Source organism: Lynx canadensis, chromosome A3, assembly GCF_007474595.2.
Source record: "Lynx canadensis isolate LIC74 chromosome A3, mLynCan4.pri.v2, whole genome shotgun sequence".
NCBI lineage: Eukaryota > Metazoa > Chordata > Mammalia > Carnivora > Felidae > Lynx > Lynx canadensis.
In genome coordinates, this window is record NC_044305.1 from 20,187,623 (window position 1) to 20,213,749 (window position 26,127).

The window sequence follows — 26,127 nt, forward strand, 5'->3', positions numbered from 1 at the left end:
TTTTTTTCTATCAGAAGCCTCCTCCCTGCCTCTGATCGGCCCCCAGGTTATACGCTATGTCACTCCGAAAAGGCAAGAGCCATTTCAACTGCTACACTCACCCTCGTCAAGCCCTTCCCACATCATCCCCTTCCGTTTCCCTAGCACCCCTTTGAGGGAGGCTTTATCACTTTCCCCACTTCTTACAGACAGAGGAACGGAGAAAGCAAAGAAGGTGAGTGACTTGAGTAAGGCCATGTAGTTAGTAAACAGTCAGACCGGGACCTGAGCCCTTCAGTCTGACTCTGGCACCTTGTTCTCACCAGGGCGACCAGAGCCCCGTGGAAGTTCATTGCTGGTGATTGACAACAAACGTTCACCAACCACCCGGAAACTGTGGTCAAGGCCAAAGGATTGAAAAAAAGATACTTGGGAATTACTCAATCCAATTACCTCTTTTCTATAATTCTAAATCATACCTCTGCACAATGTTCAAAGGAAGAGCATGTAAAACATAAGGTGATTCTTTAAGAATGGCCCCTTACAGGGCGCCTGGGTGGCTCAGTCAGTTAAGCGTCCAACTTCGGCTCAGGTCGTGATCTCACAGTTCGTGGGTTTGAGCCCCGTGTTGGGCTGTGTGCTGACAGCTCAGAGCCTGGAGCCTGCTTTGGATTCTGTGTCTCCCTCTCCTTCTGCCCCTCCCCCACTCATGCTCAGTCTGTCTCTCTCTCTCTCTCAAAAATAAATAAACATTAAAAAAAAAAAAAAGAATGGCCCCTCTCCTGCCAAGCTGACGTGAAGAAAACAGTGAGGGCAGGCCACAAGTAAGGACATGCTGAGGCCAGGGCACGAAAGCACACGGGACATCCAATAAATATCTGTTACACGAATGAAGAAAGGCCCCTGGAATGAGGACCCATGCGTGAATGGGTCTCTCTGGCAAACTTATGTTTATTTGAGTCACCTGTTTAACCAAGACGGCATTTCCCAACCATACTGAAAAGCAGCAAAAATGTCCTCAACTCTTGCTATAGTCCAGGCTTTGTGTTAAACGTTATGGGAAGGAAACACACACACACACACACACAGGGCATATTTCTGCAAACAAGGAGTTATATTTTTTAAATGCACATTTAAGCAACTTATTGACATTATAAAACTGGAACACTTACGACTATTACACAAGGAGAGAAAAACAATTATCTGTCAGTTCCCCCCAAGGAACGAGCAGCAAGCGAACACGCTCCTGAAGGATCCTTCAGAAGAAGGAGAAGCAGGGCTGGGAACAATGGGCTTTTCAGGGTCAAGGCTCAGAAGAGCTGCAAGAAAAGGAGAGATACCTGGTAACAGTGCCTCTGCCCCAGAAATATCCAAAGGCTAGGTCATGATTTGCCCTTAGGGTCCAAGTAAAAGAGAATTCCTAAGAAAAGAATTTTAGGAATATCTAAGAAAGGGGATCAGGGACTAAAGCCGGGAACAGTGGGTATAAACCAGAGAAATCCCCAGATCTTGGCTATTTTCCTACATTAATCTCTACCTTGTTTCCAGAGCTGACAGCAGTAAAAACCTCACACAACATTTGCCAAAACGCACTGCATGAAACGTGAGTTCTCTAGAATGTTCGTTCGTTCATTCATTCGCTCCTCCATTTATCACTCAGCAATGTTTTTATTGAGCACCTACGATGACCCTTCATTACACTGCGCTAGGAGAGACCAAAACCATATGTCCCTATCCTCCCTTGACACATGTTCTAACAAGGGAGCCAGACGATAATAACCATACAAATACGTAAAATAATGGCGGATAGCACTACACGTTTTGGTGAAAAAACGAAACATTGTGAAAAGGGAACAATGGATAGAGTCCTTCCTTAAATAAAGTGGTGAAGAAAGGTTGTTTGTTTGTTTGTTTGTTTGTTTGTCTCAGGTCTCCTTAAGCAGAGACCTGAACTCACGAAAGGATTAAACCAAAGAAATTTCTGGGGACAGTGTGTTTAGGTAGGGGAGATAGTAAATTTAAATGCCGTGAGATGAGAATGTTCTTAGCCTGTTTGAAGATTAGCAAACAGAACTCATAGAAGTTAAAGAGCGAGGGAGACGCTGGAGGGAATGAGGTAGTAGATAGGGGAGGGGAGAGACTACAAAGTGCCATGGCAAGCAATTTGGATATGATTTTAAGTGTGATGGGAAACCATTAAAGGGAGCCAGAGAAGTGATGTTAACAGATGTTAGCCCCACCCCCATGTGTAATGTCACCAAAAACCAAACAAGATACTCTAGGTAAGAGGTAATTAGTGCTAAGCATAAGACTATCCCCTCCTACATTACAGACACTGTACTCCTATTAATATGGCCTGAAATCTTCTTAAAAATTTTTGCTGAGGGAATCTCCCATTTTTTACTCAAACTACGCCATCTGCTGAAATCACAACTCTTTCTATTTGAGTAACTGTTTAACCTCATCTCTATTCTACACTGGAGCAGGAGGATTTTTTTTTTTTTTTTGTAGCTAAATAGTTACTACTGGTACTTTCTGTCGTATTAGATTCAGTCCACTATTCCTGCCTGTCAAGTTCTTTGTTCTTTCTGACTGTCATCCAGTGTGTTTGTTCTCCCTCCCTCCCAGCTTTGTATCATTCATATGCCCTCTGTATCTTCCTCCAGCATAGAAATCAAGGTGCCGATTGGGTTATAAGGTCAAGGACACAATGCTGGGACCCACCACTGGAGACCTCTCTCCTAGTCGACCGTAGCCTGTTTCGTGTTTGACACATTCAAAGATGTGATTAATTTTATGTGTCAATTTAACTAGGCTGGGGGTGCCCAGATAACAGACAAAACACTATTTCTGGGTGTGTGTTTGTGTGTGTGAGGGTGTTTCTAGAAAAGACGGGCATTTGAATAAGCAGATTGAGTAAAGAAGATGGACCTCACCAGTGTGGATGGGCCTCACCCAGTCCACTGAGCCAATTCCTACCATAAATCTTTCGTCTTTATGTCTATATCTATACCCATCTCTATCATACTGCTTCTGTTTCTCTGGAAAACCCTGATAAACACAAAACATTACCAAACCATTTGTAAGACCTGACCATGTCTGACATCTAGTAAACATTCAATAAATTTCACTGTTTGTTATTACTGCTGTTATGATGCCTTCTAATCTATATTTATCCATCTTGTCCGAGGAGGTCTTACATGACATTTTTTCCGTGTCCAGCTCATTCGAACAACGAACTCACTTCCTTAGTCAAGAGTGTGTACGTGTGTAAGAGGAACGGTTGGAACTGACCTGAGAGAGCTTCTGAGTGAACACGAGCCGAGCGCCCCACCCCCCCCACTGTCCTTCTTTCTTCTTCCATGTGTTCATAACTAACTCCTTCAAGAATCCACTCAGGGATCTTTGAGGATCAACCACAACCTCACCCCCTCAAGGTTCGTGGAAGCCACACTCTCTTCCTACGGAAAGGTGGGGTGGCATTCGTCTTCCCGCAGACATCCACCTCTCTTACTTTTTTTTTGAGGGATTCTCTCAGCGTTCATTAGAAATGTTCCAGAATCTCCACCCTACGTCCCCTCCCACCCTGAGGAGACCAAGCGAGCGGAGCTGTGAGAAGTGAGACCCTCTCTTCTAGTTCCTTCCCCTCCTTTGAGGCGGTGCCCCCATCCCCTCATCAACACCCTGTCTCTCTCTCTCTCTCTCTCCAATCCCTCTTCGGGACCATACAACCGTTTTCTCTCTCCTTGACCCACTGCCTCAGCTGGAGGCGATGATCATTTTTTCACATGATCATCTCTAACAAGATGACCGTTATTCTCCTCTTGGCACAGTTGACCCCTCGACCCCGGGTGACCTTTCCCTCCACGACACAGTCTTCTGGTTTCCCTGCCACTTCTTCCATTCTGTTCCTGACCCTGAGTTCTTCTTTCCATCTTTCTGGTGCCTCTTTGCCCTGGTGTTCATCAGAGCTCCCTGGCTAACCACACTGGGTTTTCTGGTTGCCTCCCCATGCTTTCCTTCCGTCGCTGGAAAAATTCACATAGGCGGAATTGCACCGCGAAGACATTTTCCAGCCACTGTCACCCTGCTTTTCAAAGCCTCACCCCACAGAGCTGAGCTGACTTCGTTTCCTCAATTGTTTGAAATCCACCTTCCTGTCCGCTAACGGTGCCCAGTTTCTAACGCCTCACATCCCGCCTCTCCCTGGGTTCCCGTCACTTCTACTCAGCTAAATGATGCCTTTGTGTTGGTGAGAATCTGGCCGAGCAAGTCAGTGACCCAGATCACTCCCTCCACCCCCACGGAAGATTAAATTTTCAGATAGGAAAGACACGAAATCGTCAAACACCCAGTTTTTCATTCAAAGAGACCTTCAGCTTGTATCTGGGTGACCGAAGTCCCTGTCAGGGCAGTTGTTGATCTTGCTGGGACGGTTTTGATCTGCACCTGAAATGCATTTTCCATTTGCTGCATTTGCATTTGCCGGGTGGCCTTTTGTGGGCGGCGTGTGGATTCTACAGATACATTAAGGTCACCCTTCTATGCGGAAACGTGGACAGATCCAGGTCAGGTCTGTACTTGCAAAGCCAAGTTTGTAGCAGCAAAAGGAAACAAGGTGATTTAACTGGAAAGACGCGGGGAAGTGAGGCACAGTGTTAATGTACCCCAGTTTTCTCCTCCGTTCTCCACGTGCTTGGCCCAAGGTGATCTCTCTTCACTTCCGAAAGGATGTGGTGCCAATCTTATTGCATTTAAGCCGTAAAATGAAAATGCTAAGGTCTTCCCTACCTACTTCACAGGAATATTGTCTTGCTCAAATGAGATAAAGCAGCGAGAGACTTTTCCGGGAGAACCGCAAAGCGCTCAGTAAATGTGATGGATTTCACGGGTAGCTTTCTCCAATCTGCTAGGACTGACTTCCTGAAAATTCTCTGTGGTCAGAGAATTCATGACAGGAGAACGTCATACCTTGTGAGAAAATAAGGTTAAGGAAAGGAAGAACATTATCAAACCCACTGAAGGTCTTATATATGTTTCATACAACCGAAAATGAAACACGCAAAACAGTACATGAAGTAGACAATTGTGTTTAACCGTTGTAGTTGGGAGAACAAATAGGGTACCAAACAGGGGGGTGTGAGAAGCTTCGTGAAGATTCAGACCAGACCCACGTTCCCTGCCTGTGCAGGAACCATGCTCACTGTGTCCCCAGGATCGGGAGCTAAAGAAACATGTACCAAAGGGCTGCCCCCTCCCCCTGCTCCCTAAAGACATAACAGTCCAATCTCTGGCTTCTCACTTCCATTCCCTGGGAGCTCGTCTCCATTTCCCTGACAACATCCATCTGTGACAGCATCCGAGGGGCTTTGAGATGGCCTCACTGTGCTTGATTGACCGACTCTCAAGCTGCCAGATCACCTTACAGCTAGGATATTCACCGAGGAGTAAGCTGCCTAAGGAAACCACTCCATTCCAGGTCTGAAACTCATTTCTCAATCAAGATACTAACTTATAGGGAGGGCTGGGTAGCTCGGTCGGTTGAGCGTCCGACTTCAGCCCAGGTCATGATCCCACGCTTCGTGGGTTCGAACCCCGCGTCAGGGTCTGTGCTGATGGCTCAGAGCCTGGAACCTGCTTCGGATTCTGTGTCTCCCTCTCGCTCTCTGCCCCTCCCCCACTCACGCTCTGTCTCTCTCTGTGTCTCAAAAATAAATTAAAAATATTAAAAAAATTTAAAAAAAGAAATAAAATCTTCCTTCCCAGAGTGTCTCTCTGTCTCCCCAAAATAAATAAACATTAAAAAAAAATTTTTTAAAGATATTAACTCATAAAGACAGGAGTTGAGATTTTGGTCTTCCTAGAGCTGACTTCCTAAACCTAAGAGAAATAAACACACACACACATATTCACATAATGTATTTAGAATTCAGATTTTAAAAGTGCAGGACTATTGAAAATATAAAATAAAACCAGCCATAACTGTAACTGCAAATAACGTTTGCATCTTGCTAGCAAATGTGGGCCATAAAAATTCCAGGTTTTTGTGGTCTGGTCGAGGGCAAGACTATTTCCAGAGCTTCACACAGAGATGCAGACACCCACACAGTCACGCGCTCATAAAACACACACACGTCGGCAGCTGCAAACTCACATATACAACAACACAATACAAATACGTTCACGCGCAGATATAACATGGCGCTCACGCTTTCATGCACAATGACACCCTCATCCGTGTATTTCCACGAGCACACTCATAAGTAATCAGACCCTCTGACTCAGACATCACCGTGGTAAAATACGTAAACACGTACTTAGAGGTAAGTTCAAAACCCCGTATTCGGAAACATCCGTGCAAAGGCCCTTATGAACATACAAACCCAACTGGGTGTCGTATGGAAGCGATGAATCATGGAAATCTACTCCCAAAGCCAAGAGCACACTGTACACACTGTAGGTTCGCTAACTTGACAATAAATTATATTTAAAATAAAATAAAATAAAATAAACAAAAAGGCAAAACACACACACACACACACACACACGTCTAGGCTCCCCACGGGGCCAGGGAAGATCCCAGGTCCCCACCTGCCTCTCCAGCTTAATTGAATACCACGCTCCCCCCTCTGTCAGCTCTCCTTTAGTTCTAAGAACGTTCTAAGTGCCCTCCTGTTCCAGCGCCTTCCCACATCCTAGTCCCCCAGCTCTTTACTTGGTTCATCCCTTCTCGTTCCTTAAGACTCGGGTTCAATATCACCTCCTCAGTGGGGCCTCCCCCACCCACAGCATCATGTGGATAAGGCCTCTTAGCTTCCCCATCATATACCTTGTCTAAGTCCTAATAGTACTGATAGCAATTTCGAAATTGTACACTTTTGAGTGATTGTTCCTTGTCAGTTTCGCCCACGAGGCTGCAAGAACAATATCTGGTTTCTGTGCTGAGTCTAGCACAGTGTCTGTTAAACAGTGGGCGCTCCACAAAGAGCCGCCAAACACACAATTGTTCGGAAGGAAGCCAATAAGCAATGACTACCGTAGGGAGATTCTGGGAGACGGCACAAATTATCCCATCCTGGGAACCAGTGACCTGGAGCGTTTATATACCAATCCCTGACAGTCGTTGATCGAGGGCTCTTGGGAGCACAACCTTTCACGGTTTGGAGGGAAAAGCCTTTGGGCACAGGGATACAGATCCTGGCAACTCCAGGTCAGGAAGAGGACACTGAAAGTTGAGGATGGAGCAGGGCACCCATCGTTTCTGCTCCCAGCCTCCACGGTAGATTACCGCAACTGATGAGAATGAGTCTATGGGAAAGGGTGACTGAGAACGGAAGTAAGAACAGGGGGGATGAATTTTTTAACTGGGAATATTGCCCAAAGTAACCAAGCCGGGGACAGCTAGGGTGCCGAAGAGAATGGCAGTGGCCAGGTCGAGTAGATGCAGCCACTGTGGCTGCTTTTTAGCTAGGGACAGCTCATGACAAGCCAACCCCAAGAGAGGCGAGATGCGTTCTGCTAAAGATATGACATCCCACACTCGGAAAACCCGGGGCCCTTTGGAATATAAAACTCCCCGGCTGCAGGATGGGGAATACTGTGGTTGGGACAGCGTTCTGCAAACAACACGAAGCCTTGGAAATACATGTGCAGAGCAAGAGTCGTGCGGGGATGGAAAATGTAGCAAGTTCAGCCTCTCTTCTTGAGACACAGGACACATTGCACAGCCAGCCTCATGACACGGAAGCAGGTAGCTGTGTCTGCTGCCTCTTTGCTCCCTGGCCGTTTCTGGTGTACCCCCGCCCCCGACGCCTGGGCCAACGCCGAGTACAAAGTCAGCTCTTCTAACAGAAATAGAAATCAGGTCACTATTATTTTACTATGGGTGCCAGTCATCACCAGAGACAACAACTATGTCACCTGCGCAGATGGCCCCGGGGTATAGAAATTCAACTGTTCAAAATGCCAGACTCCTAATGAGATCATGTGCGGGGAGGGGTGTTCGCTTCAGAGAGGCTCCTCTGGCCGTTGTTGACTTGCCACGTGTAAGAACGAGGCGGTGACGTACTGTGATGGCACTCCCTTATAAAAACTGATGTAATTAACTCATGAAATCCAGCTCCGAGGGAAGGAGAGTCCTTCTGAGAAGCTGCTGTGAACAATGGAATTTAGACCTCGGGCTGCATGTCTGCGAACCGTGATCCAGTAACCACCAGCCCACGGCCAGCAGCAACACCTTGCCATCTCTGGAAAGTACTCATCAGTAAGTGCTCAGAGTACCGTGTCTGGAACAGCAGCCTTAGCATCGGCCTCACCTGAAAACTTTCACAGTTCACAGAACTCGGGTGGGGGCACCCCATACCCACTATCTTAGCTCATGCTGCTAAAAGAGCATACCAGAGGCTGGGGGGGGGGGGTGGGGGGCGGTGGTCTTCAGTGTCAGAAATTAGCTTCTTACACTTCTGGAGGCTTAGAAGTCAGCATCGAGGCACCAGCAGATCCAGTGTCTGGGGAGACTCTCTTCCTAGGTCGCAGCTGGCCATCCTCTCATCGTGTCTCCACACCGTGGAGACGACAGTGATGAGAGAGAGCTTAGTGCTTATTAGGGCACGAATGTCATTCCCGAGGGCCCCACTCTTATGACAGCATTAGCTCCCAGAGTTCCCCTCTCCTAACGCCATCCGATTGGGGGAGAGGGTCTCAACGTATGAATTTGGTGGGTGGGGGGACACAAACATTCAGTCCATAACACCTACTGAATCGGAAATTTGGGGAGTGGGGCCCAGCCACCTGCTTTGTGCCAAGCGCTCCGGATGATTGTGTTGTGTGTTCAAGTTGGAGAAACACTGCTGTAGATTGATGGACAGAACTTTCCACGCTTCCAATCCCTCTCTCCAGAAAATGCTGTTGCCTTGGGAGAACCGGACAGTCAGGTCTTGTCCAAATTGCAAGGACTCCCTCTTCGAAACGTTACAAGCGAGTCATACGGGTTTTGTCATAGCGCAAGATGTGTTGTTGGCAACATCTGGGGAAAAGAGCCGTCCCTCCCCAGACACACTGTTGGGGGCCCACTGGACTGCACTTACCGGGCAAAACTCTCAGCCTTTTAAAGCCGCTCCAGGGGCGCCTGGGTGGCGCAGTCGGTTAAGCGTCCGACTTCAGCCAGGTCACGATCTCGCGGTCCGTGAGTTCGAGCCCCGCGTCGGGCTCTGGGCTGATGGCTCGGAGCCTGGAGCCTGTTTCCAATTCTGTGTCTCCCTCTCTCTCTGCCCCTCCCCCGTTCATGCTCTGTCTCTCTCTGTCCCAAAAATAAATAAAAACGTTGAAAAAAAAAAATTTAAAAAAAAATAAAAAATAAAAAAAAATAAAGCCGCTCCACTGTCTGACGTTCTTCACTTCATGGTGGTTTTATTCTAAATAAACATTTGATGTCAATAAAAGCATACAGAAAGGTGCACGGATCGTGCAGTGAGTTTCAGAAATCCACGTAGCCACTAGGCAGATCAACCATTTACAGCTTCCACCATCAATTCGTTTTACCTGTTTTAATACTTTCTCTGAAATAAACCACTCAGTATGTACCCCCTTTGTATCTGTCTTCTTTTACCCAGCACGGTAATTGAGAGACGCACTGAACGCAGCAAGAGCAGGGGAGTTTCAAATGCTCCGCATTCTTGCCAACACTTGGTACTATCTGTCTTCCTCATTTTAGCCATCCTGGTGGGAGTGTGCAGACAGCTTATGGTGATTTCAGTTTGCATTTTGTTAATGACTAATTGGGTCAAACATCTTTTCATCCGCTTCCTGGCTACCGGGATAGCCTCTCTTGCGAAAGGCCTCTTCAAGTTTTATTCCTGTTTCCTCTTGGATTCTCTGGGGTTGGTGCTATTTTTTTTTTTTCTAATTGATTTGTAAAAGTGCTTTCTATATTCTGCCTGAGTCTCCTGTTGAATATATGTATTTTAAATATCTTTTGCCCTGTGGCTTGTATGTTTGCTCTCTTAATGGGGTATTTCAATAAACACAAGGTCTTGATTTTAACGAAGACTAATTTAACAATCTTGCCTTTTATGGGTAGTGTTGTATCTTCCTTAGGAGATATTGGTTTACCCGAAGGTCATGAAAATATTCTTGAATTTGCCTTTATAAAGTTTTCTTGTTTTCACCTTTTACGGGTTAGAGCGATAATGCATCTGGAATTGATTTTCATGATTTGTGATTCATGATTTGTGACAGTTCCTGATTTATTTTGTTCCGTGTGAATATCCAGTTGACCCAAAATGATTTATTTGGGGTGGGCGGAGGGTGGGGGGAGACTTTCTGCACTGCAGTGTGGTATCACCGTTATCATGAATCCAGGGGACATATACGTTTGGATGTTTCTGGATCTCAATTTGTTCTCTATTTTACCTTGTGTTAATACCCCACTGTCTCAGTTACTGTAGCTTTATGACGAGATCGGGCGCATTCAGGGTGGTATGGCCATAGACTCAGTTACTGTAGCTTTAAAATAAATCTTAGTATCAGGACTCAAGTAAGTCTTCCAACTTCACTCTCGTTCCGAATTGTCTCAGCAATTCTGGACCCTTTATATTTCCAAATATAGAATTAGTTTGTCTACATTTCCATTGTCTCTATTTCCATTAGAATTAGTTTTTCATTTCTGCATACATACACACACACAGACATATGCTCAAAACCAGCTGAAATTTTTAGTGGGATTGCATTTAACCCATTGATTATTCGAAAATAATTGACATCTTTACAATACTGAACCTTCCAAAGTATGAACGTGCTATATTCCTCATTTACAGGCTTTAATTTTTCTGAACAGTATTTTATGATTCCCTGGGCATAGGTCTTATAAAGCTGGGTATTTGAGGGTTTTGATGGCACTGTAAACTATAGCACTTTGTTCCGTAACTTTTCTATTTGTTTTACGTAATAGAAATATCATTGATTTTTTATATTGACTTTTTCTTAAGGGGTCCTGCAATATTCACTTATTCATTTTATACTCCGAACGTAAATTATCTTGAATTTGCTACAGATACATTCGTGTCATCTACACATAGGGATAGTTTTATTTCTTTCTACCCAACCTTTATGCCTTTTATTTCTTTTACTTGACTTATTGCATTAGATAGGACCTCCGGTACACTTTTGACGAGAAATGGCACTAGTGCCCATCCTCGGCTCGTTAGTATTTTCAGAGAGAAATTTTTCAGCGTATCACCATTAGCTGCGTTTTGTGCCCTGGGTTTTCTGTAGATATTATTTATGCGATTTTTACAAGTTCCCTTCTATTCCTAGACTGCTGGGGGTTTATATAACAATTAGATGGTGAATGTTTTCATTGTTGAGGTATAGTTGGCATCCGATGTTTTATTAGTTTCAGGCGTACAACACGGTGATTTGACAAGTCTATACTCAGTGCTCACCGTGGTAAGCGTAGTCACCACCTGTCACCGTACAACGTGATTACAGTTTTATTGACTATATTCCCTGTGCGGCACTTTTAATCTCTGTGACCTATTCATTTGATAAGAAGGATTTTGTACCTTTTAACCCTCTTCACCTACTTCACCCATCGCCCCCATGCCCTACGCCCATCACCAGTTTATTCTCTGTATTTATAGGTATACTTCTGAGTTTGTTTTGTTTTTTAGATTCCACATATAAGTGAAATGGTACCGTATCTGTCTTTCTTTGTCTGACTTCTTTCACTTAACATAATACCCTCTAGGTCCATCCATAATATACATACTACACCTTCTCTATCCATTCATCTCTGGAAAGATGCTTAGGCTGCTTCTGTATCTTGGCTATTGTAAATAACACTGCAATAAACATAAGGGTGCATGTATCTTTTCAAATTACTGTGGTTTTCTTTGTTTCCTTTGGGTAAATACCCAGTAGATGTTGAATTTTTCAAATGCCTTTATTGCAGCTGCTGAGATGATCACATTTTTTTTCTTTTATGTTATTAATTTACTAAATAATATGACTGGTTTTAAATGTTCAGCCTACCTTACATTCCTGGAATGAATCCAAATTTGCCTAGGTGGATCACCCTCTTTATATACGCCTTCGGTCAATTTGCTAATATTCTATTTAGGAGTTTTTAAACCTGTTTAGAAAAGTGGCCTATAGTTTCCCTCTTGTGTAATGTTCCTGTCAGGTTTTACTGACCTCATCGAATCCCTATTTTTCTATTTCCAGTTTTTGGAAGCATTTGTCCAATATTGGTATTATTTCCTCCATCAATCTTTTTAAAATTTCACTGGTAAGTGAATTAGCACTTGAGGAATATTTTGTGTGTTCGAAGATTTCAATTTACAGTATAAACATATTTATTAACATGTGGCTATTCAGATAGTCTCTTCTTAGGTCAGTTTTGATAAATTATGTCTTTTCCTGGAATTTTCACAGTTCATTTACATTTTAAAATGTTTCAGCATAAAGTTGTACATTATCATTTCCTTCTATCACAACTTTAGCTACATTCGAGATGTTTTATACATCCTAATTTTTATTATCATTCATTCCAAGATAATACTGAATTTTCACTGTATTTATTAATGTACTCATTCATTCATTCATTCGATCATTCATTCATAGGTTATTTAGTAACTTCCAAATATTTGAGCCTTTCCAATTTTCTTGTTACTTACTTCTAGCTCAATTCCACTCTGGCCAGAGAACACGTGCTAAATAGTTTTAATGCTATAAGTTTGGTGAGACTTGATTTCTATCCCAAAACATAATCAATTTTACTTAATAATCCATGTGTGATGTTAGAAAGAATTTTATTAATATTCAACTAGCATTCAATTAAGTCAGTGAGGTTTAGTCAATTAAGTAAATTAGGCTAATTTATGTAAATTAGGTCAAATGTATTAACCAGATCTTTTTTGTCTTTGCTTTTTTTTTTTAAATCTGTTTGTTCTCTTGGCTGTGAGAAAATTATGTTAAAGTCATCCACTATGATCGTGTATTTATTTATTTGAAATGTTGTGAGACTGTGTTAATTAGTTAAGTATGATTTTAGAGCTGTCACATTTTCGTGAAGATTTGACCCTTTCATGATTAGAGAACATCATTATTATCTCTGGCAGTACTTGTTTTCTTAAAGTTGACCTTGTCTCATACAAGGATAATTATCCCAGCTACCTTTTGGTTAGTTATTGAATACTTCTGCTTTCAAGGTGTTTTTTTTTTAATTTTTTAATGTTTATTTATTTATTTTTGAGAGAGAGAGAGAGAGAGACAGACAGACAGAGCATGAGTGGGGAGGAGGGGCAGGGGGAGAGGGAGACACAGAATCCAAAGCAGGCTCCAGGCTCCGAGCTGTCAGCACAGAACCCGACACAGAGCTCAAACTCACAAACCATGAGATCACGACCTGAGCTGAAGTCAGATGCTTAACCGACTGAGCCACCCAGGCGCCCCTTGCTTTCAAATTTTATGTGTCCTTATATTTAAAGCAAATATTGCGTAAGTGGTATATGCTTTTATGAAAAAAAAATCTTTCCTTTTTAATTGCAGAATTTAGGCCATAAGCATTTAATAAAATTACTGATATATTTTGGCTTAAATCCAACTTTCGACTACTTGTCGTCAACCTTTCTACCTGTCCTATGCTCATTTATCTCTCCTTTCTTGTCTTCTTTGACATTAATCAAGTATTTTTTTTTATTATTATTATTCCGTTTTCCCCTTGGTTACGTTTTCCGCTGTACATTTCTTTACCTTTGTTACAAGTTACTCTAGAGATCACAACATCCTTGGATTATTCATTTTATGGAATTTAGCAGTTTTATTGCTCCCCAGATACTATGAGAATTCTAGAATCACTCAGCTCTACTCATATCGGTCTCTTTTTGTTTCCATGTTGCAATGACAAAACCTTATCACCATTCCTTTCAGTAGCCAATATTCATTTAGATAAGCCCCCGTGCTTAGCTCCACTCTGGCTTTTTCATAATGTCCGTGTTTTCATGTGGGATCATTTTCCTTCTACCTAAAGGACATCCTTTGTGATTTCCCTTAATACAAGTTTAGTGGCACAAATTATCTTGGGTTCTGTTTATGTGAAAATATACTTATTTCTCCTTCATTTTAAAGAATATTTTTCTGGGTGTAGAACTCCAGGTTGACAGCTGTGTTCATGAATATTTTAAAGTTATCATTCCATTGTGTTCTGACTTGCATAATTCTTGTTAAGGAGTCAGCTCTAAATATTATTTTTATACCTTCGAAGGTAATAGGCCTTTTGGTTTTTGGTTGCTTTTAAGATTTTATTCTTTTTCTCTTTAGCTTTTTATTTTCACAAGTTTGTCTGAGATAAACCAACTATAGCTTGCTTTGGGTTCATCTTGGTTAATTATACATGGTGTCTTTTACTGTATTTGGAAAACATGGGCTGTTAGTCTCGTCGAATATTTCTTTTGCTCCCTTCTCTTTCCTCATATCTTCTGGAATTCCAGTTAAACACATGTATTTACCAGATCTCATATGACTCTTACAGTTCTCTATATTTTCCATCTTTGGTAAGTTGCTTCATTCTGAGGTTCATTTTCAGCGTTTGGAAAAAGGGTTATTAATGGTTTTCTACAGCATTTTTGTCTTTTTTTTAAATGAAACTAGGTACAGTGCACAGCCAGAGCTTGTGAGATACTGGTCACTCAGTAAATACTAAGTCTCTTTGTGTTTTTGTACTCACATCCCGTTGCCCAACGGTGCTGATCATGATGGTGATTACACTATATTAAGTTTTCGTATGAGAGAGGCAGGATTTTAAGTCTCTGACATGTATCACTTCAATTTCCTTTACAGCAATCCTAGCATTATTATACTTACTATAGAGATGAGGAAACTGAGGCACCAAGAGATAAGAAAACCTGCTTCGCTGGGTGGTTCTGGTCCAGGGTCTCTCTTGAAGTTGCAGGCACACTTGTCACCCCATCCCCGTCACCTAAAAGATAAACTTGACCTGCTCCCAAAACTATTCAGTGGAGCCACAGGAAACCGAAGGTATTTGACCATATTTGACCTACAAAATGTCACTTTCATATGGTTCAACCTAATAATTTATCCTTCCCAGATCAGGCTCCAGGACTGAAATGGTCCAGCAGAGTAGAACAGAAGGGATTTCAATCCTACTAAAGCAAAAGCTATTTTTTTTTAAATTTCTATCCACCTCCTTGATGTGGTAAGAGCTATGGGGGCAAGGCCAAAACTCAAGAAAGGAACATCTGGATGGAGCAGGAGGGATCAATTTTTTTGTGGTCTTATGATAAATTAGCAAATGGAGCTTCAAGAGTCTGAGGCCAGAAAAGACTCCTCTTCCTCCGTGCTTATCCCCCCTGTGCTCTCCCTTCCCCTTCTCTCTCCAGCATCCCGTCCCAATCCACCTCTTCAGAGTCTGGCTTGAGTCCTCTAGGGACTTGGAGAAGTCATGTTACATTGTCTGGAATTCCCCAGAAATGCTTTCTGCTTTTCATAATGTCTTCATTTGCTAACCAGCACTGTGGCTGTTTCAAGGTTCACAAGAGAGTGACTGCAGAGCAGAGCCCTTAATTTGAGGGAACTGACCCTCGTCAGGACAGCCCGTGCTCTGAGGAGGAAGCTCTCAAAGTGGAATCTACCTCCGAAGTGGGGATAACATAATATCCACCAATGGGGGAGGAGTGGAACAAACCATGTTAAATTTGTCCAGGGTAAGCTTACGCGGCATTTGAAAGAAATGAGGTCGAGTGTTGTGCACGAACGTGGAAAAAAACCCAAAACATCTTGTGAAGTTTTAAACAGTATACTGCCGGTCCATATGTAGAGTGGATGGTGTGTGTGTGTGTGTGTGTGTGTGTGTGTGTGTGTGTAAATGCCTGGAAAGTGTCTGAGAGAAGAAACACCAAAATAATGACAATGGTCATTTCTGGGCAGGGAAGGGACTGGAGAAGAGGGTCGAAGGGGACTTGGAAAGTAACTACAAAGTTTGTGAAAATATATTCATGGTCACATATGCAGTTGAAAATAAGCAGTTTTTTTTTTAAATTTTTTTAACGTTTTATTTATTTTTGAGACAGAGAGAGACAGAGCATGAACGGGGGAGGGGCAGAGAGAGAGGGAGACACAGAATCGGAAGCAGGCTCCATGCTCTGAGCCATCAGCCCAGAGCCCGACGCGGGGCTCGAACTCACGGACCGCGAGATCGTGACCTGGCTGAAGTCGGACGCTTAACCGACTGAGCCACCCAGGCGCCCCGAAAATAAGCAATTTTTAAAGTCATAAAACCCTTTTGTTTGCCACAGGCTTACGTCTCAAGAATCATGTTAGTTTGCCTCCCCCCGCTCATGCCCTTCTCTCTCTCCTTCAAAAATAAACAAACATTAAAACTAAAAAAAAAAGGGGGGGGGGGGGCCTGGGTGGCTCAGTCAGTTAAGCATCCGACTTCGGCTCAGGTCACGATCTCACGGTTCGTGGGTTCGAGCCCCGTGTCGGGCTCTGTGCTGACAGCTCGGAGGCCAGAGCCCGCTTCAGATCCTGTGTCTCCCTCTCTCTCTGCCCCTTTCCTGCTCATGCTCTGCCTCTCTCTCTCTCTCCTTCAAAAATAAATAAACATTAAAAAAGAAAAAAAGAATTATCTAAGTTTGGTTTCCCCAAACGCTGACCCTGAGACGAGGGTTGACGTGCGGTTGTGCTATTTAGGAGACAATCCCAGGAAATGCCAACAAGAAAGTGGAGAAGTAAGAGAGGGGAGAGAGGCAGTTAATAAAGTTGGTTAACAGTCAAGTTTGCTCTGTGGGCGATTGGGAAGTAACCTGGCGGGGAACTTGTACCTCAGGGTTCTCTCACCTACGCAGGAAGGGAGCTGGGGTATTTATACACCAAATTCCATCACTCGCTGTTACAACCTGCTCCCGGGAAGCATGAACTTCTGGGCTGCTACACAGCTGGGCCAGGTGGACCCTAATAGCCAAAGCAAATCCTTAAGTGAAGAAATGAAGGGGCTGCTAGTTAGAATTTGGGCTGGCATGCTCTTGAGCGGTAAGAACGAAAGGATCCGGACGAGACACCAGCAACATCTACCAAAGCTGTATCTATCCCCCACTGTAACTCCCCGCTGATCGGGGGGTGTCTGAGGTTCTCGCAGGATATCTGAGCTGAGTGCCACTCTCTGGGGGCAAGGCACCCAGAGAGAGGTCCCCCACCGTCCTCACGGCGAGAACTCCACGTGGGTGTCGTCTCTGCCTGGAAAACCCCAGCCAGCCAATCTCCCTGACTTTCATAAGAAGCCCCCAGATCTCAGCTTCCCTTATAGGAAAGGAGAAAAAGATACAGACATCAGCTGCCGATGATAACACAGTCCATACGGAGCATCACCTTCTATAGGATTCAGCACCCAAGGGACCATATAAGATGGTGATCAAAAACCTAGAGTCACACCAAACATTTTTAGCTGCATAGCACGGGCAGGTTACTTGTCTTCTCAAAGCCTCATCTGCAAAATGTGTGCCGTGGGAATATCTCGCTCATGGGTTTGGGAGACGTGCACACACTTAGAAAGCGCTCGTAAGGAACTGAGCACGATTCGTGACACGGGGTTACTAGTCAACGGATGTCAGCGGTTCAGCGACCAAAATGTGAAGCGTTGAGGGCACACCTGCCGTCTCCAGAGCTTTGCTCTTGTCACTGTGGGAAAGAACCAAGGAAAACACCTCGTAATCTGTCCTCATGAGTCAAGCGGCTGTGAGTTCTCCAACGGGAAGTTGAGTCCCCGGGGACTAGGGAGAGGCTACGCCAGCCGGGAATACAGGGGTGGAGCTGAGAGGAGAGACTGGTGGCGGGAAAGTACCCTCTGTCCCCTCGCAGGCCTGGCCCACTGACTTGAGTGCCGCAAACCTGCTTCTATTGACCTGCTGCTTCTTTCTCTGATTTAAATTTCAAACAGCCCATGGTTTTATTCTCTTCTCACCAACCCTGAGAGCTAACCATTATGGATTTTACAGGCCTCGGAGCCCTGGGCTCACACACTCGATTTGCACAATCTTTGCATAAGGAAAAAGGCAGTCGATGCAAACTGAATTAATTGTAATTGACCATAATATGCTTACAGAAATGCCAAGGAGTTTTCATTAGTAGATAAGCCCCAAAGTATCTGCCGATGATTTACATCTGCTCGAGCCCACTGCATGGCCACAGTTAATTACCAGACCTGCCACGGAAGGTGCTTCATCAAACCCTGGCAGAGGCCTTCCGAGGGCCAATGACACCTCCAGGGACCGACACATCTTGACTCGCTTCCCGTGAAGGGCTTTGAAGTCACTGCCTGAGACAAGGCAGAGCCGAGCCGCCCCTGTCGGGTTCAGGCTGTGCCCTGCTCGCTGCCCCCAGCCCCTGCACCCCTCTGCGCCCTCCCTTGGGATGGCCCATCCCTCCCGCCCCATCCCACAGCCTCAGTCCTGCTCCATCAGTCATCATTGCTAAGGCTGGTTCTGAACTTGTGCCCTGATTCAGATAACAGTCTTCATTCATTTGTTCTCTTTCCAACAAATACCTCCTAGGTGGCCCCTTTGTCACAGCCTCCATGCTAAGACTGGAGATAGAACACAGATATGGACCCACCACAGAGAGCTCCAAATCCAATGACAGACCAAAAGATTGAATAAGCACATGAGTGTCAGTAGGTGTTATTGAGGTGAGAGTGAAAAACAAGGTGACAGGGAGGAAATTGGGATTTTTATTAGGGTAAATGAAGACGTTTGCTCAGAGGAAGCGATATCTAAGCCGAGGCCTGAAGCATGAGAAGTCACCATCCCGGTGAGGTACTGAGGCGTATGCTATTTCTGGGCAGAAGAAACAGCATATGCGAAGGCCCGGGGGCAGGAAAGCAGCCGGCACCGTCTAGAGGGCTCATAAGGCTGGAACATCGCAAGTGAAGCAGAGAATGGAGAAGTTTGGGGCAGAAGAACAGCAGAAGGGCCAGAAACACACAGGACCTTCCAGACCAGGCTTACAAGGACCTTGCATTTAATTCAAAAAGGATTGGGAGCCATGGCAGGGTTTCAAGCGAGTCTCTGTGAGTAGAGGCAAATATTTTTTAAAAAACACTAGCTGTGGGGCACCTGGGTGGCTCAGTCGGTGAAGCGGCCGACTTCGGCTCAGGTCATGATCTCGCGGTTCGGGAGTTCGAGTCCCGCGTTGGGCTCTGTGCTGACAGCTCAGAGCCTGGAACCTGCTTCGGATTCTGTGTCTCCCTCTCTCTCTGCCCCTCCCCTGCCTGCACTGTCTCTCTCTCTCTCTCTCTCAAAAATAAACATTTAGAAAAAAGATGTCATCAACATAAAAATTAGTAACGAGGTACTTTACCTTTTCTCATACCCAGTCTTCAAAGCTCACTGTCTATTCGGTACGCCGACCACATCTCATCTGGACCAGCCCCATGTCAGGTGCTCAATAGTCACATGTGGCTCCTGGTCTCCTTCTTACGGAGTGAGGCGCTGAGCCCGTTTGCCCGAACTCCTTCGCCACCCTCTCTCTGCCCGCCTTCTGGAAAACTCACACCTTCATCAAGAACCTTTTATCGCCAGAACCCCATGCGCATCGGATCACCTGATTAACAGACAACATCGCCACCAGGCCCCTGAAGAAAAGACCGAGCGCTCGTGTGGTCATGTGATATCTGGCCCACGTGACTGCCAAGCCACACCCTGAGTAGCCGCACACCCAGGCTGAAATCCCCTCAGCACTTGCATCCGGGGGACAAATAAAGTGCAGGGCTGGCCCACTGGAAGGGAGAAGGAGCTTTGTCATACGGCCAGCTTCCCAAATGTGGCCGTCACACAAACTGGGAGCGTGTGTCTAAGCCCGAGAGAGACGACGGGCAGGCTGGGCACCTGAGGGCCAACCCAGAGGTCCACCGTGAGGTGGGTCCCGGTCGCAGACAGACATCCCGCTTCAGCCTCCCCTGTGACATTGACAACGATGGTGGGAATCATCATCACAACAGCACTTAGTATCTTATTTAATTCTCATACTACCCATGAAGCCAGGCACTATTATTTTCCCTGTTTCGTGGAAAGTGAAACTGAGGCTCAGAGAGGTTCAGGGACTTGCCCAAGGTCACACGGCAAGTAAGCGAAGGATCTGGAATTTGAGCCCGGATTCAACTCCGTGCAAGCCACCGTGCACTCCGCCTCCTGTCACCACCACTATCACTGCGGCTCCTTCCACTCCAGCAGGGAGAGCTCGGTGGGGACCAGACCGGACACGCACACTTCACATGCATGCCCTCGTGGAGCCGTCAAAAGAAACCTGCGAAGTAGGCATTCGTCCCTACGACTGCTACCGTTGCCGCAGCCACAACTACAACCGCCCCCCCGACAGGTGAGGACCAGGTGGTACCCCTAACCACCCCCCCATCCCCCTGCCGTGCTCTTTGTCGATTCTCATCCTCGCGGCATCCCGGCGTAAGAGCTATTACGATTAACGTTACGTAATATAAGGGGAAACCGAAGACGACAAATGGTTACGGAACTTTCCCAAGGCCACACTGCTGGTAAGTGGTTGCGTTGAAACCAGAATCGAGAGCTGTGTGTCTGACCGGTGGTGAGCTACAGCCGGCTCAGATCAGTCCGAGAGACCTAACGGTTACATCATCAGGAATTTTGCAAACCAGTTGTTAAACACGGCCACCACGAGAAACTAAATTATATACACTTGCGATCAAATAAATTACAGCTATAAAAGGTAAAAAAAAAAAAAAAAAAACTTAAAAGTCATCACTTCCTGGGGCGCCTGGGTGGCTCTGTCTGTTGACCGTCAGACTCTTGATTTCAGCTCAGGTCATGATGTTGCAGTTCGTGAGATCGAGCCCCGTGTCAGGGCTCCACACTTGGAGCCTACTTGGGATTCTGTCTCTCTCTCTCTCTCTCTCTCTCTCCCCCTCGTCTGCTCACACTCTCTCTTTCTCAAAATAAATAAATAAATAAACATTTAAAAAGCCATCCCTTCTTGGGGCACCTGGATGGGTCAGTCAGTTAAGCATCCGACTTCGGCTCGGGTCATGATCCCCTGATTCGTGAGTTCGAGCCCCGCGTCAGGCTCTGTGCTGACAGCTCGGAGCCTGGAGCCTGCTTCAGATTCTGTGTCTCCCTCTCTCTCTGCTCCTCCCCCACTCACACCCTATCTCTCTCTCAAAAATAAATAAACATTAAAAACAAAATTTTTTTTAAAGCCATCACTTCTTAATTATTTCATTATGTGTTACGACTGTCTTTTGCCTATGCTTTCAGGGTTATTCACATCTGCTATATTTAGGGTATGATGGTGTGATTCTGTCCACCTTTTCCCAGCTCTTCCTCCAAAGGCATAAAATGAGTAGCCTGGGATTGGCCACGGCAAAAGTATTTACACCACGGAAGTGGTAAACATTACAAACCAGGCTTATTAGCAGAAACCACGTACAGGATCTATTTCCGCCCCACAGTATCTTGCAGGCACACTCACATGAAGATCCTGCCACCAGTCAGTGTCCCTCAGTCTCAGTGGGATGCACCAGCTCAGATGGTGCAGGTGGGTTCCCCCCTTCTGACGGCCCTGGCCTTCTTGAGGACAGCAAGCACCTGCCACCCAAGGCCTGCTCTGGAGAGGCCCTTCCTCCTGCATCCACAAGCTTCTCTCCAAGCTAGATCCTGCACTCAGACATGTTCAGACAAGTTCTTTCCCAACTTGCTGGTGAGGAGGACAGAGATGGTCCCCAGAGCAATCTGTGAATTCAAGGAATTTCCAGTCAAAATCTAGATGGAATTTCCCCTCACCAAATGGAATAGAATCAGCCATGCAAATGATAAGAGCTGAGCATTAAACCAGACAAAGGGGGAAACGTGCGGGGGTCTCTGTGATTGCACAGGTCACATGCCCATGAAGCCCGGTCTGGAGGGGGCGCACTTCCTCTGAGGTGTGAGGTCAGGAGGGATAGAGGGCCTGCGACAGAAGCATCGAGGGGTGGCAGGAATGAAGGCGACTTGGAGCCTCTCTTCCCCCTCAGGTGAAGCTGTGAGTAAAGGGACAGGGGTGGAAGGAAAAGCAAATAGACACTGAAACATGAAACGGAGGACTTCAGAAAAGCAATCGATTAGTAATGAATCCTTTTTTTTCTGAAAAGGTGCAAACTCCCCGCGAGGACAGACGTAGCGAGCCGCGAGCTGAGGCACCTGTGAGAGCCGTGCCGAGTTTGACCAGACACCACGGCATGCCCACCGGCTGCCAGCCTCCCCACACAACTGTTATTTGCATATGTCAGGGGTCCCTGGCTGTTCTCGAAAAATCAAAGCTTCGCTGATAATCATGTTTAGCATTGAACAGGCGCTTGGTATTTCCCGAGGACTTCGCAAGCTGTAATTAGTTAACAATCCAATGTCGTTTGAAAAAAAAATAAAGGCACAAAATGCAAGGGTGCAAAAACCAGGTGCCTTTCCTGTTGGTGGTGTAGGGAAAGGGTCCTCCCTCCAGGATCAAAGGTGAGCGCTGGAACTATCTGCAGCCACTGTGTGTATGAGTGTGTGCGAGTGTGTGAGCGTATGGGACTTGTGTGTGTGCCCGTGAATGTGTGGGGAGATGTCCTCAACAGGTGCTCAAAGGCACATCATGGCCAAAAGGAGGAAAGAGCCATAGCATTAAAGAAGGAGCTTAAGATAAAAACTAGGCAACGTAGGTTAGGAGCCAGGTTCAACCCCCCACTGGGTGTCCGCCCTTGTACAAATCAACTTAGTGCCAGAGTTTTCTCATCTGTACCATGGGAAGAACACCTTTCTCTCAAGGCTGTGACGATCATCTGAAATCCTCTGAGTACAATTCCTGCCACAACGTCAGAATCGATCAGTGGCTCGACCCTCTGCCTCCCATTTTCTCTCTCGTTCCATGGCTACTTTTTCAATGGCCTGTGTAACCCTGGGGATCCAGCGTGAAGAGAACAAAGCCTCTGCCCTACTTTTGTTTCACACGCCTGCAGGTAAAGACAGGCGCACACGAATAAACACGTACATACGTGCGGTCAGAGGACGCCGAGCACAAGAAAGACAGAGCAGATCAGGGGGTAAGGAGGGATTCCGGGTGCAATGAGGCTTCTAGTTCATATGGGATGGGATGGTCTGGGAGGGCATCCCTGAGAGTTTTGGGAGAAAGACCTGAGGAGGAGAAGAAGCCATCTTGTGAAATCTGGGAGATGGCCGCTCTTGGTGGAGGAAGGGACAGAAGCAGAGGCTGTGAGGTACGAGCACGCTTGGCACTTGGGGGGACAGCAAAGACCTTCTGGATGCTCTCATCTCAAAAGGTAGGAGGGTCTCTTGGGCTACTGAGTAACACACTCCCTTCACCCCTGGGTGCAAGCCAAGTTCCCTCCACTGACACTGCGTGAGGGAACGGGGTCCGGGCTCTGAACACACACATCCAGGCTCTAGTTTGGTCCGAACCATCCCTGGAAAAGCGGGTGGCCTAAACATTCAGTGGTTGTTACTGAGAGCCCCTGAAGCGACTGAGAACCTGAGTCCGCTCCTCAAGGAATCACAAGTTAAGCCGACAAATGTTATTGCCCCAGAAAGGTTGGGGGCAGCCGGAGATCACTCCGTCTGCCACCATCCAACATGGCGGTGGCCCAGTGGGGAGAATGGAAAGTGAACGCATACCTCCCAATAGCAAACAATTTTCGGCAACCAAAATCGTGCCATGCTACGAGTGGTGCAGACAGACGGAACATTCGGGCGAGCGGGAAGCTGTCACTGGAGAAGGCGGTGGTGACAGGGGATGGGTAGGTACACACAGCATGGGGGGGGGAGAGGGGGCTGCGGGAATCACCAAAGCAGTGAGACTTTCCAGATAGTTCCCGGAAAGGTGTCGTCAGTCTAAAAGGTCAGTGTAAAACTCCAAGTCTGCTCCACGTTATGCGGGGAGGAAGACATGGAAGAAGCAAGAAAAGCTGCAAATATGAAAGACCTACCACGAGGATGGCTTATTGGAAACAGGTGAGGTCACGCCCGATGCAAGGAAAATCGTGGAAGCTCATCAGACTCAGAAAACCCAAACTAACGTCGCTAGTTTGCCAACCGGAACTTAGGACCTTAATGGCACGTTAGCAGACGCCGACACCATGGGTTTGAGCGACGGTCGGCGATGGCAGCTTTATCACCTGAGCACCTGTGTGAGGACATCGGTCAAGATGATGTGAAGAAGACAATGACCATTTAAATCACCCTCATTGCGCACCACCCCCTGCGTGTGCGATCCCCTGCGCACGTGATAAAGAAAATCATGGAGACTCTGGCAGAGGAGAGGTGTTCATATCTTCTTATTTTCTCCCACTGTGGACACAGTGTTATCCCAAGGACAGAATGGAACTGCACGGGACACCTTGCAATGTAACAAGGAGAGCATAGAATCTAGCCTAATTACTGTTTTTTGGTTTTAAAGAATTTGCCCAGACGTGTGACCATTGGCCACATTCACCATTGTGTACAATTTCTCTGCCGAAGGAACGTACGTGCTTACGCGTTAAATTGTAGACGTGTTCTGCCCCCAGAAAAATTAAAAGAAAATTGTGTGTCCCTCGGAAGACCTTACAGACTGTCCCCTGCTTTCTGTTTCCTACCCCGGTACACGGATGCTTCCACACGACACGCTCGGACGCTCTTAAGGGAATCTTGCATCCTTAACACAGTCGGATGCTGTCTTTCTGCCGGTCACTGTCTTCATGAGGATGCTTCACAGAATCTTTTAGTCTGATTTACACCATCAGAACCTTGACCATGGGGGAAGTGAGAAAGCCAGACTTCAAACCGAGCCCTTCAGTCTATGTTCTCCCCCGGACACCACCCGGAATCTCTGTCGCTGGCCCACAGCCAAACACACCAGGAAGTCCTTGTAATAAGGATGGGTGGGCAAGGGGACCCTGTGTCCAGCCTCTCTCATAAACCACACCCTCCGCCTGGAAATGACTGAACCCTTGTGTCTTTGAGAGCTGAGTGCAGACCATCTCTGGGTGGGCCTGACTGAACCCACTCTCACCGGGGAAGGACTTTTTAGAGATGTCTGGGAAAGATTTACACATCAAAATAATGCTGGCAATTGGGGGGTGGGGGGTTGATAATCGTGCTCAGTGACCAACGGTGGGCAGATCAGCTAAGACTCCAAACTTCTGAATTCAGCAGTAAGCATGCACTTGCATATTTATTGAGAGTAGGAAAAGAAATCCCAACAAACTCTACTTTTTTTTTTTAAGTGACAATAACACTGACGTCACAAAATCCTGGACAACAACGTCACGTTTGCGTGAATTAGCACACAGATGCAACTCCGTGATAATTCTTCCTACCTTTCGTTGGCTGCGTATTCTTTGATCCCTTGCAGGTATGATGATGAGCTGGCAGCATCGTTTTCCAGAGAGAGGAAAGAAAGGCAATGCAGACCTTCAGAATCGCTCGCTTTCTGGCACGATGGAGTGAAAGTCATTTCTTTCAACCTCGCAGATTCATTCTTGGAAATGCCACCTCAATTTTTAGGATGGTGGACAAATCAGAGGAATCTGTAAGCAAGCTCATTTCACGTATCAGCTGGGAGGTTTTAGGGGATTGCCAAAGTTTTCGTGTGTAATAAGCAAACGCAAATACTGTTTGGATTGACCACATTCACGAAGCAGGGACTCGGAAGGACCCCATGCGAGTGAGAGGACCCCAAGGTTAAATGTCACACGTTTCTCGGCAAACGCACGTCTGATTGGCTTTACAAGGTCGTGCCTTGATGGTCCCGGGGCACCCCTGCCAACTCATAGCCTATCGCTTCTCCCTCGCTCGCTGTCCCCCTCACTCCCTCATTCCCTCTTCCTCACTCCCCCTTCCTTATTTTCGCCTAGTGTTCGTGCTTTCTGCCAGTTGCCGGGCCTTTGCACAGGCCGCGCCACTGCCTGGAGTTTCTTTCCTGACACAGGACTCCTCATTTCACTAATTCCAGATCTTCTTTTAGCCTCGGTAGTCGGTCACTTCTGGACGCCTTCCCTCACTGCAGCAAACCCCCTACCGCAAGCCTCTCTCTCAAAACACCAGGGGAAGTCTACATGCTGTTCTAGGATTATCTCATTAATCTTTCTCTCTCCAG